The following is a 16,551-nucleotide window of genomic DNA, read 5'->3' on the forward strand; positions in this document are numbered from 1 at the left end:
AAAGTGTACGGTGCTATGTGTAGTGAAATTATATGCTAAAAATGTCTCTAGGAGATACCCTTGTGAAAGTTTTATTGTAAGGGTCCTAGGACATGAGTAAAAATATATGAACAAGATATATCACAGGTTTTTGATTTGAACCGTTATATCTTGGAAATTAAAAATTGGGGATATAGGTCTACTAGTTTCAGCCTTCAAAAAATGTTCAAGAGGCTTTCGTCAGGACCATAAGTGCGTGACCCAAAACTTGGGCACGTGTGTGAGTATCAACACACGCCCTAAAGTGCGTTGTGAGTGTGGTGGGATCTTGTTACTTACAGATCCTCCGCAGCATATACCTGTGAAGGAAAAAAGCATAGTAAAACTGGTATTGTCACATTTAATTTATTGGTATATCATGCATGTTCTACTTGCGGTGCGCTCCTTTGTGCGTAGAGTGGTGGGGACTGGTATGTGGAAGTCATCATACCTGTGGCTTGGTAGTGGCATGCACGATGGCTGATGGTACATGACCAAGCGTGGCTACAATGTGCTCCAATAGTTTCAGGAGGATGGCAAAACCACCCGACTATTATATCCGGGTGATTTAATGTGTGGTTGTTAACTGTGAATATATTCCTTAAAACGTTGCTCAGGATACATTAACTTATGTCGCTCCGAGCGAAAATACGCTTTCTGGCACCTCTTGGTGTATTTTGAAAGAACAAACAAATACGTGAATGGTGATAGCTCATTAAGAACCCCTAGTAAACATATAACGTGAAAAGACAAAACGGGACGTGTTAAATGACAATCAATAATACATACAAACATAAAAATGGCCTCACTATAGTTCAGTTAATTAACTGCATCATGGGTCCGGTTAACAAAGGTATGCCCGGTATATTGACCCTGAAAGAAAACAGAAAGCCCAGAAGGGATATTCGCGGGAGAACCTTTTGGGCATTTTTTTGAAAAAAAGGAGGAAAGAGTAGTCGTGAAGCGACTTACATCTATTCCGGGAGTGATGCCTTGAATAACTCACTTTTGTCGTCGAGCTGTGGAACCTATGAACCTACATTGTTGTCCGGATCCCGCGGTTGTGGGATGCGGAAGTAGTAGGATATTCAAATAGGAGGTATCGATTACGTGAAAACGTAAATGCGTGTATGAAAAACTAGAGCGCTAACCTGCGGCTATGATTGCGTACAGCACATGCGTATTGCAGTGCCGTTGAGGAATATACATTTTGTTTGATGTCCTGCCTCACTTGTGGATCCAATTTGGAAGGACAGTTACAAATATATTTACAAGGACAGGCATACTAATATTTGAGGAATTTACGTAAATGGGTCGCGACACTGCTCGTCATGCTGCAAATAACCCCAAATGATTCTGGATAGTGTAGTGGCTACGGTGAGTACGCCTACGCCACGAGTATATAGAAATATAATGCCATCCCTGGACACGTGTTTCGAGGTAATTGCCTCTCGTCAGCAGGGAGCAGGTAGGTATGCGGGGTGCCGATGACTGCCATATATATAGGTAAAATACCTTCCAAGGCGCGCAGGTGCAGACACCGGGCTCGTCAGCCAAAGTCGCTCGAATGAGCTATTAGTAATTTACGTAAATGGGTCGCGACACTGCTCGTCATGCTGCAAATAACCCCAAATGATTCTGGATAGTGTAGTGGCTACGGTGAGTACGCCTACGCCACGAGTATATAGAAATATAATGCCATCCCTGGACACGTGTTTCGAGGTAATTGCCTCTCGTCAGCAGGGAGCAGGTAGGTATGCGGGGTGCCGATGACTGCCATATATATAGGTAAAATACCTTCCAAGGCGCGCAGGTGCAGACACCGGGCTCGTCAGCCAAAGTCGCTCGAATGAGCTATTAGTAATTTACGTAAATGGGTCGCGACACTGCTCGTCATGCTGCAAATAACCCCAAATGATTCTGGATAGTGTAGTGGCTACGGTGAGTACGCCTACGCCACGAGTATATAGAAATATAATGCCATCCCTGGACACGTGTTTCGAGGTAATTGCCTCTCGTCAGCAGGGAGCAGGTAGGTATGCGGGGTGCCGATGACTGCCATATATATAGGTAAAATACCTTCCAAGGCGCGCAGGTGCAGACACCGGGCTCGTCAGCCAAAGTCGCTCGAATGAGCTATTAGTAATTTACGTAAATGGGTCGCGACACTGCTCGTCATGCTGCAAATAACCCCAAATGATTCTGGATAGTGTAGTGGCTACGGTGAGTACGCCTACGCCACGAGTATATAGAAATATAATGCCATCCCTGGACACGTGTTTCGAGGTAATTGCCTCTCGTCAGCAGGGAGCAGGTAGGTATGCGGGGTGCCGATGACTGCCATATATATAGGTAAAATACCTTCCAAGGCGCGCAGGTGCAGACACCGGGCTCGTCAGCCAAAGTCGCTCGAATGAGCTATTAGTAATTTACGTAAATGGGTCGCGACACTGCTCGTCATGCTGCAAATAACCCCAAATGATTCTGGATAGTGTAGTGGCTACGGTGAGTACGCCTACGCCACGAGTATATAGAAATATAATGCCATCCCTGGACACGTGTTTCGAGGTAATTGCCTCTCGTCAGCAGGGAGCAGGTAGGTATGCGGGGTGCCGATGACTGCCATATATATAGGTAAAATACCTTCCAAGGCGCGCAGGTGCAGACACCGGGCTCGTCAGCCAAAGTCGCTCGAATGAGCTATTAGTAATTTACGTAAATGGGTCGCGACACTGCTCGTCATGCTGCAAATAACCCCAAATGATTCTGGATAGTGTAGTGGCTACGGTGAGTACGCCTACGCCACGAGTATATAGAAATATAATGCCATCCCTGGACACGTGTTTCGAGGTAATTGCCTCTCGTCAGCAGGGAGCAGGTAGGTATGCGGGGTGCCGATGACTGCCATATATATAGGTAAAATACCTTCCAAGGCGCGCAGGTGCAGACACCGGGCTCGTCAGCCAAAGTCGCTCGAATGAGCTATTAGTAATTTACGTAAATGGGTCGCGACACTGCTCGTCATGCTGCAAATAACCCCAAATGATTCTGGATAGTGTAGTGGCTACGGTGAGTACGCCTACGCCACGAGTATATAGAAATATAATGCCATCCCTGGACACGTGTTTCGAGGTAATTGCCTCTCGTCAGCAGGGAGCAGGTAGGTATGCGGGGTGCCGATGACTGCCATATATATAGGTAAAATACCTTCCAAGGCGCGCAGGTGCAGACACCGGGCTCGTCAGCCAAAGTCGCTCGAATGAGCTATTAGTAATTTACGTAAATGGGTCGCGACACTGCTCGTCATGCTGCAAATAACCCCAAATGATTCTGGATAGTGTAGTGGCTACGGTGAGTACGCCTACGCCACGAGTATATAGAAATATAATGCCATCCCTGGACACGTGTTTCGAGGTAATTGCCTCTCGTCAGCAGGGAGCAGGTAGGTATGCGGGGTGCCGATGACTGCCATATATATAGGTAAAATACCTTCCAAGGCGCGCAGGTGCAGACACCGGGCTCGTCAGCCAAAGTCGCTCGAATGAGCTATTAGTAATTTACGTAAATGGGTCGCGACACTGCTCGTCATGCTGCAAATAACCCCAAATGATTCTGGATAGTGTAGTGGCTACGGTGAGTACGCCTACGCCACGAGTATATAGAAATATAATGCCATCCCTGGACACGTGTTTCGAGGTAATTGCCTCTCGTCAGCAGGGAGCAGGTAGGTATGCGGGGTGCCGATGACTGCCATATATATAGGTAAAATACCTTCCAAGGCGCGCAGGTGCAGACACCGGGCTCGTCAGCCAAAGTCGCTCGAATGAGCTATTAGTAATTTACGTAAATGAGCGACTTTGGCTGACGAGCCCGGTGTCTGCACCTGCGCGCCTTGGAAGGTATTTTACCTATATATATGGCAGTCATCGGCACCCCGCATACCTACCTGCTCCCTGCTGACGAGAGGCAATTACCTCGAAACACGTGTCCAGGGATGGCATTATATTTCTATATACTCGTGGCGTAGGCGTACTCACCGTAGCCACTACACTATCCAGAATCCTTTGGGGTTATTTGCAGCATGACGAGCAGTGTCGCGACCCATTTACGTAAATTAATATTTGAGGAAAACAGGCAAAAAAATGTTTTTTAGCAATAAAAAGGTTTTTCGAGAAAAAATCGTGTTTGAAAACTAGAGTGCTAACCAACGGCTATGATTGTGTGCAGCACATGTGCATTGCGGTACCGTTGGGGAATCTGCATTTTATTTGATGTCATGCCTCATTTATGGACCTAGTATGTAAGGACAGTGACCGATATAATTACAAGGACAGGCGTACTGTTATTTGAGGAAGACAGGCAAAAGATGTTTTTTAGCAACAAGACAGGTGTTTTTTCTTCGAGGAAGCTCATGTTTTAGAACAATATAAATGTTAGGACTACCAACAAGGGTGTAAAAAAAGGGGGGGGGATTATCTGGGAATTCTACAGATTGTAACCAGAGAAAACGAGTACCCACACTTGACTATTTTCGTTGTAAGCTATTCCATGGTACCTTATCGTTCAGTCCATTAATATGCGTTGAGAGTCTGTACACCCAGCGTTGTTCCTTTGCTAATAACAGATCTTGTACGTTTCTAGCTTCTGAGTCAAGTTGTTCAATGACAACCCAGTTCATGTCATTGGTAGTATGTCCCTCAGTTAGGAAGTGATCTGTCAGTTTAGTACTGTTGCGTTTGCAACGGATATTGCTGCGGTGTTCACACATTCTGGTCTTTATTTTGCGACTAGTCATGCCTACATATCTGAGTTGACAAGGGCATGTAATTAGGTAGACCACGTTCTCGGAATTGCAATTAGTGTGTCTTCTGATGTGCCATGTTTTTCGTTGTTCCAGATGAAGGACTTTGGTTGTTTTAGTTAGATGGCAGACACTGCAATTACCACATGGGTAGTGACCTGTGACGTTCGGAAGACCCCAGGCGTTCAGCACTGTATTGTTTGTTGGAATCTGTTTTTTGTTTTTTTGTTGGAAAAAAGGGGTTTTTCCCTTTGTAATGTGCCAGATGTTATGATTCTCCAATTATTCTGGATTAGTTTGGCAACTTTGTTTGAGATAGCATTGTATGTAGTCATGCAGGTCAGAGGGGGTGTAGATTCTGTTTTTCTCTGCTCTCCAATAGGCTTTCACGGTTCTGATTTCGAGCTCTTTTTTGGGCTTTTTTGATAATGTGATTAGGGTTTCCTCTATTCTTCAACTTTGAGGAGAGAGAATCTGCTTGTGATTTGAAAACTGTTATTTCGCTGCAGTTGCGTCTCAATCTCAAATATTGGCCGTATGGTAAATTTTCTCGCAGTGGTCTCGGGTGAAAGCTTTCAAAGCGTAATAGGGAATTTTTTGCCGTGGGTTTAAAATGTATTTTTGTGCTGAGGCATCCATTGCGTGCCTCTATGCCTAGGTCCAGGAAAGTGATGCTCTCTCTACTTATGGCATTTGTGAATTTTAGGTTGGGGTCCAAGGTGTTAATCCATTGCAAGAAATCCTGTAATTTATGTTCAGTGTTGGACCAGATTAGGAGGACATCGTCTATGTATCTCTTATAGAATGTGATGTCATTAAATGAAGGTGATTGGGGATTGAAGATGTGTTTTTCTTCAAAATTTGACACATAGAGTCCGGCCACACTCAGCGCGAGCGTGCTGCCCATTGAAGTACCGTATTGTTGAAGAAACAGGGTGCCTTCATATTCAAAAAAATTGTCTTTAAGTGCTAATTCAGCACATTGTAGGACTAAGGATTTTGGAGTCTTGTAATGCCATTCTGTGTTGTCCAGTGAAGAGCGTAGTACCTCCAAGGTGTCGTCTTGAGGTAAGCTGGTATATAGACTTTCTATGTCCATGCTTATTAAGATAGATGTTGTAGGATCGAATTGTAGATTGTTTATGTGGTTTAACAGATCTTTCGTGTCTTTCAAGTAAGCTGGTGTTGCTTGGACTAGAGGTTGTAGAAAGAAATCACAAAAGCGAGACAGGGGTTCGAGAATTGAGTCGATTCCGGAAACTATTGGTTTCCCCGGTGGTGGAATTTTATTTTTATGAATTTTGGGGATTGTGTACAAGCATGGTATCTTGCTGCCCCCTGATGTCAGGAAGGATGCTTCCTGTTTGCTGATGTCTCCATTAGATTCTGCCTCATTTACCAATATGTGTATTTGTCTTGAGAGTGAGGCTTGGGTCCTGTTCCAGTTGCTGCGTATATATACAAACATACACATGAGACTGACTTCAGAGCAGCCCTGTGAGTTAGTCTCTAGCCCATACCACTTCAACTAGCCACACTACAGCAACTAAACTGGCAGACTACAAAAGTAGGCATGCTGTTGAATGATTTGCCCAACAATGGTGGCAATCTGAATACTCTGGCATAGCCCAACACTGCAGATTCCCTCAAACTAAACACTCACCTTCACTTTTCTTCCTACCGTGATGATCACATAGGACTGCAAATCAGGAATTCGTAATAAATCTTTGTTAATCTAAAATCTGTTCAGCCTCTTAATAAATTAGCGTGGTCCACCTTAACGCAGCAACCAACACACAAACAGGACCTAGATTGTTCTTGTTACAATTAAGATTACTGCCAAGGCTCCTGTGGAGCTACCTATTGCTGATGGCATCTCAAACATACATTTCACACCTATCGTTCATTCATAATCGTTTCTTTCACCATAGTGAAAAGCGCTGTGACCCATAAGAAGATAACTACACTTTGATTGTAATTGCACATGATACGGAAACACTTTCTAAAGAGGTTAAATTCTAAAACACTCTTCCAGCTACACACCCTACATAGTGCACGGTGCTGCCTGTTCAGACAAATATTTCAACCCCCTTATCAAGTGAGGTAAGCGGCAAGTGCCATATAAAAAGATATAGTACTTGAAGCTGCCTCAGCTGTCGAACATTGGCAGATCAATTAGATGAAGTGACTACTGCTGGGATAGTGTAGATAGATAGTGAACACCCTTGGTTTCCGGCATCCCGACCCCAAAGAATACTTTACTTAAAAATAAATTACTAAACCCCCCCCCCCCCCAAAAAAAAAACCCCAAAAATACTTTGCGGTTGTCTCTTTTTAATGCATCAATACAGTAAAAGAAACATTCTGGCTGCTATAGGGTGTACCTATTTCAGTATTGGATGTAAATTAACTAGACTTCGCCTGTGCAATACTTGGGTTGGTATTTTATGCAATTTCTAATCATCTGCACTGTGCAACATGAAATCAACTGGAAACGTTTCATTTGACATATTTCAATCTAAATTATTTCAAGGTCAAAGGTTTTATTTATAATCCATTAATCAATCCACCTGAATATGCATTTTATCCATCAGCACTGGGTCTTTCAATAGTGCCACAGACTTCTGGGGCTATGCTGCACAGGTGTAAAGCATGAACAGATGCTATCTCTGCCCTGGGCTTTCATATTAAGCCAATTTACTAGCTTTAAACATGCAAGTGGATGGAAGTATCAGCAACTGTGCCAGACATTTGGCATTGCTTGTTTGATTCCTTCCACAGTTAGTAAGTGCCTTCTCAACCTCAGTCAAAATGCAACAGGATGAGGAGAGGATGTGGTCCGTCGGCTAGACTGCAGACTTTGGTGCTGGAAACCATATTGCCAATATCGGCAACACTCCCAAACAGCAACATACATAAATAAACCCCAAGACACCTTGTTAGTGGAGAAAATTGCTGCAGGTTTATTTGCATAACAAATATGCCAACATGGTGGGTTATCTTACGAGCGATCCAAGGGCAGGCCAGCCCCTATGCCACCTGCTGAGCCAAATTACAACATCGCCAATCGGTGGTTACCAATTTTGGGAGGGGCCACCCCTCCCATCAGCGGGCCACCCCTCCCATCAGCGGACCGCCCGTCCACAGCCGTACTCACGCCCCCCAAAAGGTGGGCGGAGCGTTCCAGGCAGGCCCCGGTTGCTCAGACCCACAACCGCCCGTTGAACTAACGGGACGCCGTCGTTCTTTCAGGGGACAACGCTAAGACATCCCTGGATATCCTTGGCTTAGCACCCTTGTTGTGCTGCTGCATATAGTACCCTTCTGTACCTTGCAGAGTCTGGATCACACTAACTCCTCCACAGCTCTTGGGGTGGCCACGTCACAACCAGGGCCCCCCACCAAGGTAGGCATCTTTACCTACATCCCGCTGATTACTGGGCCTCTCCCAGGTCCAGCTAAAACAAGTCCAAGCCCATACAGGACAGGAGGCCAGCATGCCCCTTCTGGACAGGTGCCCCCACCCTTTCTAAACTCCCTGTGGACTTTAGACTGCTAAAACCAAAACAGCTCTGTTCAGGGATGGATGCATAACTTACACCAGGGGGAATTCAATTCTGGCAGCAGGACCCTCCTACCCTGGAAAGTCAAATCATTGCCTCCCAGCTGTCAGACCCCAGTGGTGAGAGGAGAGACACCCCCCCTGCCCGGGCTGCTGCTTCTACAGAAGCTGTTCCAGCGCCTGCACAATTACACCACCCCTCCCAGGGTGGCTTACGGCTGGTTGTCCCCTTAAATGCCTTGGGATTCCATCGCCCCACCTCTTAGCATGTCCTGCTGAGACTGCAACTCGGAGGGGGACCCAGTATCCGTGGACCCCGCCTTGCCCAGCCCTTCATGTCTATGCGCCCCGGATGACCTAAAACCAATAGTTTAGTGTTAGTTCAATGTTAACATTGCCTGGCTGAAAAGCAATACATTTGACAAGCCACTCCTGACAAGAAGTGCCAATGCGGGTGGAAGTAAGAGTTAACAAGCCTGCCTTACTTCCTCTTTCACCCAGTTATCTGTGTATAGCACTTTGCGGAGTATGTCCATCGCATTCAGTCAGTCACTACCCTAGGTGACGCCTTGCCCTCCCTAACTCCTGCTAGTATACCAGTGAGCATACAGGACAGTGTGAACCAGAGGGGAACCATAAGTATAAATACCTGCCCTTTTTTGTATACTGGGAATGCCAAGTGTTCTTTAATACTTTGTAGCCCCATTTGTACTTAACCCAGAGGTTGCCCCAATATTTCAGTCCCTAGCACACTCGTTGGATGACAACTTCCAGGGCGGGAGAATTTGCATGTGTTATTGTTACTAATCTCAATGGTACCCGTTTCATCGACCTCAGAGGGATGAAATGCTAAGTGGACCTACCAGGATATGAACCTGTGACCAGAGGTCGAACGCAAGCCCCTTTCAGTTCTGCCGCTCCACATGCCTGTGAACTTGTAACCCAGGACAGACTCCAGGCCCCTTAACCCCTACTTGGACATGCCTGCGCTAGAAACACACATCTAAAAGGCCGGCTAACCACCAAAATTGCAGTCTAAATGTTCGCTGACAACTCCCAAGGAAAATTTGCTTAACAGAAGCAACTGGTAACATGCCATCAATTTAATCAATTTAACCTTAACCATGACTGCAAAATGTGCTCTCGTAGTTGTACGTATTAGTGCTCCATCCCCTCCATATCAGTACTATCAAGGCAACCCACACCCTCTTGGGAATGGCACCCTTAGCCCCAGCTGACAGAAAGTGCCTATTCGTGTGTAGCCCATAACCTTACGTTTATCACTGACGGTATACTAGGATTATGTTGAAACTCAGCTAGCTCTGCTGCTGAGTGCGCATTGCACCATCACAGGTATGTCTTTGCCTATTCAGTTTCAGGCTTCAATGTTTGATGACATTGCCAGTCCCAATCCCGGGCAAAATAAAAAGGAAGCTTTACTGCTACCCCTGTGAGCCGCTGCCGGTGCTAATGATGGTCCAAATCGCACCGGTAAACTAGCTGCTGTACTAAAGCAATAGAGGGCCATTGCAGCACTAATTAAAGTCCATAGCTAACCTACTCCCAATATGGAAGAGACAAGAAAGGCTGGAAATTAAAAGCGCTTTGAGATGATCGTTAGATAGACCCAACAGGGAGTGATCCTGTGAAATAAGGTAGGGACCACCACACCCCGATGTGACTCAGCCCAGATTTATTTTGCCATGACCCCTACTAAGCCCTTAGAGATCACCATCAGCTACCTGCAGTGGCCAGGTGGCAGGCACCCAGCGGGACCTGCAAGTCCTATTTACTCACCATTATGTCTTGAAGGCTAATTTGTTTGAGTTCTCCTCTTGACAGCATCCCTTCTAACCACCAGTGTTGAGTAACCACTCAAGACTGTTCCTTGTCCAAGTCGTCCCCTTAGCCTGGCACTGTTAGTCCAAATGACGCTTTAGAAGCTCCCTCTACAAAAGTATATAAAGTATTGCGCCATTTGGGACACTATTACTTCATCACTACGTACGTTCAAGGCATGATAATACTGCCAAAGGTACCCCCCACCTTAGTACCTGTTTAACCACTCAAATACTGAAGGAGGGAAAAAAAAGATTACCAGTGCACCTTGCCTTGGGCCTAAAATTAACTGACAAAGTAAGGACCCTCATGTGTGAAGCTGCTAGGTTGGGTGTGGGCAAAATGCCACCGATTGTCATTTTGGGTCCGCAATTGACTGTCCTAACCGTCCGGAGTACGGTAAAGGAGGCGCATAGGCACATGTGGGTAGTATAATAATACCTGAACAGTCTGGTATGCTATGGCACTCAGCTATGCTCCACTAATTTTATCCGGTATCCCCAGTGCTAAGATGGAAAATCAGCAGTGCAGGTACTCTGGCCCAGAGTACCTGCATGTATCTAAGAAGAACGTACGTCAAGCCACCCGCCAGTCCAGTGATTCTGGCCTGTGCGATGGGCCTTTCTTGGCGTGGGTTCACATAAGGCTGCAATCTTTCCCTAGCCTAGTGCGCCACACAGAACTGGCTCATCTGTCAAGTTTCTCTCTAATTAAACAACCTGTAACCTTTGGACGCATTGCCAGTCCTAATATTGCCTTTGTCAAAGGAAGATAGTTGCCTAGGCAAATAAGCAACAGATATGGCTTCCTAGAGGGTAATTGAAAATTGCTACAGTACTGAATCATGAGACTGTGCAAGACATAAACTGCAATTGCTAGAGGTTAATCTGTCTCCCACTCCCCCCTTACAACTTTGTCGCAGAGTAGCTCCAGTGCGCGCCTGCTGCATGTGGGCCACTTTTGACACCCTTCACGCCCCAATCAATTGCACTGTTTTACTAATATTTTCCATGCAACACTCCACTCTTGGACGTGCCTTTTTGCAACTTTCAATTTCCAGTGTACAACTTAATTGCGCATTTCCTTGTAGTATTTTTGTCGTATTGGACCTTTTTCTTTATATACTACCCCCTCAATTCTACTTGTTTCTTATCTTGGAAGTATGAAATCCTGAGTTGGCACTGCCGGGGGTGCAGAGAACATAACATACGTGTTTGTAAAGTGCACTTACGCCCAGGGTGGTCCTAGCACTGAATAGCAGCTGTTTCTTGTTACCCATATCTAAGGTACTGATTTTTCATATTGCTGTATTCCCTTTCTACGTTTACCACAAACCATCAGAAACACCGTGGACTGGTCGCCCTGGGACCTGCTCCAGACATCTGCCTTCTTGTTAGCTGCAGGTCTTGGAAGCTGGTCTAGAACGTTTTAGTACATCTAGTACTATCATGTTAGACATTTTCGTATGCGTACCATCCCGCTAAACTGTGCATGTTTCTTTCTTTCACGAGTTGGCACGACTGTGGTTGCAGGGAACATAATCCCACATATTTGTAAAGCGCATGTCCACCCCCATCTAGGCACTGGATAACAGGTGCTTATTGTCGCCCAACTCAATGGTACTGATTTTTTGGGGATCCGCCCGCATATTCTACCTAGAAAAGTGTCTCAAATCAATTGTACCATTCCTTTTTCCAATCTCAGAAGGATGAAAATCAGATCGAGATCTGAAACCTGTGAGCATGAGGTAAAAACAAGATTCCTGCGGTGTGTGCCTTGCCACAAGACGCTGTTCATCTGTGAGATAACCACAAACCAACAGCCTGCGAAACTTGCAGGACATAATTGCCTCCTAACTGTGCACTCCGCCTTTTTCCCCTTGGAGCCTATAACTATTATTCATAGGTGGGTAAGTCAGTGTATATGAAATGTTACATCAGGCAGGGGTGGGTTCACCTGTTCTCTATGCAGGTGGGCGGTATAGTTGAAGAGTACTTGCTCTGGGTCAGCACCAAACTCTGAATCTAATATGTAATGCAATGGGGCACGCAGCTTTTGACTGTTAATCGCTCCCTGTAAATCGCTACTAGCATAAAGAAGTCTCTGTCTGCATGTTACCTGCCCAGGTCAAACAGGATTACTTTAGAAGCCATCCTAGAGTCCTCAGATGATCATGCAACTACATTAGATGTCATTTTCACATCAGACATCATCAAGCTCTTGAAGTCATCAGCAAAGCTGAAAAGCGCAGCCTGATGATTTGAGGATGACTTGAAAATGAGTATCTGATGACTTCAGTAGGTGTCATTATTCGTGATGATTTAAGGATGACTTGAAAAAGACTCTCAGATAACTTTACAAGCTGACATTGTTCCTGATGACTTTGGGCTGATTTGAAAATGAGTATTGGATTACTTCAAAGGTACTATTGTGTTTTCAATAAGATGTTTTTACTTCTGGTGATTTTAACAGGAATTGCTTGTCTATTTAAAGAGCACGTCCACCACTTGGTTTCAGGTTTCCAGAAAAATGTAAACTGTTGGATGATTGCAGATAAACGCAAAATGACATACAAGTTTTCTATTATACACAACTGAGCATACAATGTGCTTTAGCAAACTATGTACAAGTTAGAGGTTATTTTTTTAAAACATTTGTCACTTTCTTTTTGTACAAACCAGGTAAAATAAGCATGCACTGTAAAAAGATCAATGCCTAGCATTAACGAAGATGAACATTAGCCATCGTATGCATGGTAACTGAAGTTAAGGGACAATTAAGTATGAAAATATGCGGCAGAATAAACTAAATAACATAAAAATAAATGCTACACATTATGCAATCACTGGAGGCACATTATGCAGCCGAATCTTTATCTAGCCATCTGATATTTGATGATTTCCACCGCAAAACAATACATCAAATGAGGGAAACAAGCATCCATCAAACAAATACACAAATTATGAAATATTTCATTGCAATCACAAACAAATGCAAAAACAATCCCAACATTTATCTTGTAATGGGAAGGTTTAAGTTTTCTAAAATGAATTGAGACCACCCATTGGCCATACTGTATTGTATTTGATGTACTTGCTCTGCTCCCAAAAATAAATTGGAGGATAACAAATAAATTTTTAGCCTCCAATTTCATATTGCTGCACATTTTTAAATACATTTTTGAATGTTCAGTTGTACATTTTGCTTCTATATTGATATACACTATTATTTGGCCAACATTACTATGTTTTATGAGCAGTCTAGGACCCCTGGGAAGGTGTCAAGGACACCTTGGTGTCCTTGGAGCACAGGTTAAGAATGTTTATCAAAATAATTTCGAATCAAATGCACTATAAAAAGAGACATGCATGTAGGAGAACTTTTTGGCATGATTTGCCTTAATCTAATTGAAATCGATTTGGTATTTCACTTACAAATTATTCATTTTCTGTTGGACGAGCCTTCAAGGCACTGTTGGACGGGCAGGCTCGTCCAACAGTGCCTGTCAAAGTGGGCTCTTTTTCAATATTTGTACACTCTGATCTTTCAAAACCTACTATGGATAGGCGGTGGCTTTTACGCCAACTTATGGACCCCCTTAAAGCCATTTGTTCTCAGGTCATACTACAGGAACCTGCTCGTCTGAAAGTTATTAAAGACGGCCATACTCATTTTTTCTTTACGGAGCAGGAGGCAAAAAAGCTCTCCATAAATGGCAAACTGTAGTAACGGCCTGAGATGTTCTTTGGTTTTCTCATTTTCCCTTGATGATGTCTGTTTGGTTGTATTTTATCTCACTTATATCCACTAAGGTCTAAGAGATATCTCTTTTCTATGGATAACAAAAGGGGGGGGGGAGGGAAAAAAATATTTTTTGTTGTTGTTGGTCTGGCTAGGGGGTTGGCGGAATTGGGGGGGTCACAGCTGGGAGGTGGGCGCTTGGTGTTCTCTTTTCGCTGTCAACTAGGACAGCTTAGTTTAAGGGTCGATTCCTTTCTATGGATACGGGGTGGAAGTTGCATTTGGGTAGGGTGGGCAGGGAGAAGGGGGGGGGTTAAATAGTCACAGTACACCAAGTAAAATAATTAAAGTTTGGTTGCAAATTCATTATGTCAGTTTGTTTACAGTTGAATTTAGTAATTTTGGAATTAAGATGAATTTATTTTATGTCAAGTAGAAAACTTAAAGTTATGAGTTGGAATGTATGTGGACTGAACCAAGCTAATAAAAGAAGACTGGTTGCGGAAGAGTTGAAGGTTTTCAAACCAGACATAATTGGCCTCGTGGAAACACATGTGGCTTATAAAGACAGAAACTATTTCAAACAACTTGGTTATAACTTAATTATCTGCACATCACAGGCAGTGTCTATTCGTGGGGTAACATTAGTGAAAGCCAAGCATTCTCCGTTTAAAATTTTATGGACCTTGGCCGATCCTAATGGGAGATGGGTGATAGCTCAGATATCTGTTTTTAACCGTAAAATGACAATTTGTACAATATATGGCCCGAATAATGATTCTCCTGATATTTTTACTCTTCTTAGCTCGGAATTATTAGACTGGTCTGGGGACCTGGTGGTGATGGCCGACTTAAACTGTATAATGGATAAGAAAGTCGACACTACAAACACTAAAATTAGGAGTAGAATGAGCCGAGTGAGGTCAGCAATTCAAGACTTGCTTTACTTACACCAACTAAAGGATGCTTGGAGAGTGCTATATTCTATACAGCCAGGCTTTACCTATTTTTCATATCCGCATAAACATTACTCGCGGATAGATATGATATTTGTTAAATACAAGCTGTTGGAGAATGCTAGTATGGTTGTATGTCCTAAGATCACCTCGGATCATAACCCTATAATGCTTATATCAGCTTTGGGCAAGGTCGAGGGTGCTAAGATTAGAGACTTTTCATTTCCAAAGCATCTGCTCAACAACTCTGACTATATAGTATTTATGCAAGATGCTCTTAAGGAATACCTTGTTAACAACTTACACTCTACATCTCTGGCAGTTGTGTGGGACTGCCTGAAGGCATATATAAGGGGGTCTACACTACAACATATAGTTAAACAAAATCGGTCTCATTTTAATCTAATGGATAGTGATCACAGGAAATATACGGAGCTAGAACAGCAACACGCCCAATCTATTATTCTAAAAATAGTTGAGGAACATCAAATATATTTACAGGTTATGGATTTGAGAGCAAAGCTTGGTAGAAGGCTTAAAGATAAAGTGGGTACTGACTTTATTAAGTTTAAAACACGGCAGTACGAGTACGGCGAATGGGTTGGACGGGTACTGGCATACCAGTTAGCAGACCAAAAAGCTAAGGTCTATATAAAAAAAGTTATGGGGCTTAATGGCAACATTTTCTCAAAACCGCAGGAGATTGTGGAACAATTTTGCTTATTCTATACTGAATTGTATAGAGAGGAAACAAGTCCTAATAAACAGTTAGCTATTACTTACATACAGGAGAGTGATCTGCCTTTATATGACTCATCTCAGATTTTAAGTCTAGAGAGAAACGCTGATCTTGCAGAGCTCAATCTTGCAATTGGGGCATTGGCCGCAGGTAAAGCAGTTGGGGAAGATACTCTACCACTCGAATTTTATAAAGTATTCAGGGACCTTTTAGCTCCAATTCTGCTAACTTAGATTAATGAGATACTTATGGGTGGGGGCTCCCCCCCTTCCTGGAATAAGACTAATATTGTTGTATTTCTTAAAAAAGATAAGCCGCCCGATAACCTTGGCTCATATAGACCTATTTCTTTAATTAATTCAGACGCTAAAATATTCTCTAAACTTTTAGCATCTCGCCTTGCCCCTTTGATGCATCATTTAGCGTCTGAGGAACAACACAGCTTTATTCCTGGTAGGGACACTACTGCGCACATTAACACGGCTATAGTCGCATTTGACGTTGCAAATCAGCTGGATCAACAGATTGGGATGATCATGTTGGATGCCGAGAAGGCTTTCGACCGTGTGGCCTGGGGCCCCTTGTGGCGCACGATGGGCTCTTTCGGCCTCGGTCGGAGGTTTATCTTGGCTATTCAGAAACTCTATTACAAACCTACGTGGTCTTGCTTCGTCTGTGTTTAGTATCTCCCGTGGCACACGGCAAGGGTGTCCGCTTTCACCTTTATTATTTGCATTATATATTGAGCCTTTTATTAAACACTTACTCCACAATACGTCTATACCACCAGTTGCTCTCAATGGTACTTTTCTGAAAGTTACCGCATACGTTGACGATATTGCTGTTTTCACCACAAACCCAGTAGAAACTATCTCTGAACTAACTCAAGAAGCAC

At 43.8% G+C, this 16,551-nt stretch overlaps 1 long non-coding RNA gene across 1 annotated transcript in view; it reads right to left on the bottom strand.

Annotated features, from left to right (window-relative positions):
- Positions 1 to 1,068, bottom strand: part of LOC146867176 (uncharacterized) — a 288,609-nt gene extending 287,541 nt beyond the window's left edge. Inside the window, exon 1 of the long non-coding RNA XR_014966072.1 lies at positions 991 to 1,068. This is a non-coding gene — a long non-coding RNA (uncharacterized LOC146867176). The remainder of the gene's footprint in view (positions 1 to 990) is intronic.
- Between the last annotated feature and the right edge of the window lie 15,483 nt (positions 1,069 to 16,551).

Source organism: Triturus cristatus, chromosome 1_2 (genome assembly GCF_964204655.1).
Source record: "Triturus cristatus chromosome 1_2, aTriCri1.1, whole genome shotgun sequence".
NCBI classification, from domain to species: Eukaryota; Metazoa; Chordata; class Amphibia; order Caudata; family Salamandridae; genus Triturus; species Triturus cristatus.